Consider the following 1,849-nt stretch of genomic DNA (forward strand, 5'->3'; position numbering starts at 1 on the left):
AATTGTCCTTTTAGCGTATCCATGGCAACGTCATATTCCTTTTCTTCCCCTATCATCGCGTAGGCCGCCATGCCCACGCTGGAATGGAGAATATGAAGCTTCTGTGCCATGGTGGGGGGGCTGCTTGCGGTCGCCAGGTAGCTATCGAAACACGCCAGCCAATGCTTGAAGATTGCCGATGCGTTCGGAGTTTGCCGGCTGATACGGAGGCAGTCGGGCTTGATCCGGAGCTCCATCTTCAAATTTCTAGCAGATTAAATTGATGTAACATCAATTGAACGCGAGACGAGTTGCTGAACAAAAGTATGGCTTTAATCAGCTCGATGTTAAGCCCTGCGGTGGATTACAGTAGAAGGACGACCGCCGGGAGTACTGTGTATTTATACCCCGCCCTGGAGGCGGGGTTAACTCAGCCTCTCGACCAATCGGGGAGCAGTCATATGACTGGTCTCAACCAATCGGTCGAGAGGCACATGACCGACCAGGGCCAATGGTAAGCTGGTGATCTGCACCAATGGCAGGCAGCTATGCTAATCATACCACCACACTGAGCTATCTCTTTTAGAACCCTGGGGTGTAGTCCATCCGGTCCAGGTGACTTATCCACCTTCAGACCTTTCCGTTTCCCCAGAACCATCTCCTTAGTAATGGTCATAGAACATAGAACGATACAGCGCAGTACAGGCCCTTCGGCCCTCGATGTTGCACCGACATGGAAAAAACTAAAGGCCATCTAACCTACACTATGCCCTTATCATCCATATGCTTATCCAATAAACTTTTAAATGCCCTCAATGTTGGCGAGTTCACTACTGTTGCAGGTAGGGCATTCCACGGCCTCACCACTCTTTGCGTAAAAAACCCACCTCTGACCTCTGTCCTATATCTATTACCCCTCAATTTAAGGCTATGTCCCCTCGTGCTAGCCACCTCCATCCGCGGGAGAAGGCTCTCGCTGTCCACCCTATCTAACCCTCTGATCATTTTGTATGCCTCTATTAAGTCACCTCTTAACCTTCTTCTCTCTAACGAAAACAACCTCAAGTCCTTCAGCCTTTCCTCATAAGATTTTCCCTCCATACCAGGCAACATCCTGGTAAATCTCCTCTGCACCCGTTCCAAAGCTTCCACGTCCTTCCTATAATGAGGCGACCAGAACTGTACGCAATACTCCAAATGCGGCCGTACTAGAGTTTTGTACAACTGCAACATGACCTCATGGCTCCGGAACTCAATCCCTCTACCAATAAAGGCCAACACACCATAGGCCTTCTTCACAACCCTATCAACCTGGGTGGCAACTTTCAGGGATCTATGTACATGGACACCGAGATCCCTCTGCTCATCCACACTACCAAGAATTTTACCATTAGCCAAATATTCCGCATTCCTGTTATTCTTTCCAAAGTGAATCACCTCACACTTCTCCACATTAAACTCCATTTGCCACCTCTCAGCCCAGCTCTGCAGCTTATCTATGTCCCTCTGTAACCTGCAACATCCTTCCGCACTGTCTACAACTCCACCGACTTTAGTGTCGTCTGCAAATTTACTCACCCATCCTTCTGCGCCCTCCTCTAGGTCATTTATAAAAATGACAAACAGCAACGGCCCCAGAACAGACCCTTGTGGTACGCCACTCGTAACTGAACTCCATTCTGAACATTTCCCATCAACTACCACTCTCTGTCTTCTTTCAACTAGCCAATTTCTGATCCACATCTCTAAATCACCCTCAATCCCCAGCCTCCGTATTTTCTGCAATAGCTGACCGTGGGGAACCTTATCAAACGCTTTACTGAAATCCATATACACCACATCAACTGCTCTACCCTCGTCTACCTGTTCA

Source organism: Scyliorhinus canicula, chromosome 6, assembly GCF_902713615.1.
Source record: "Scyliorhinus canicula chromosome 6, sScyCan1.1, whole genome shotgun sequence".
In the NCBI taxonomy this organism is placed as follows: domain Eukaryota; kingdom Metazoa; phylum Chordata; class Chondrichthyes; order Carcharhiniformes; family Scyliorhinidae; genus Scyliorhinus; species Scyliorhinus canicula.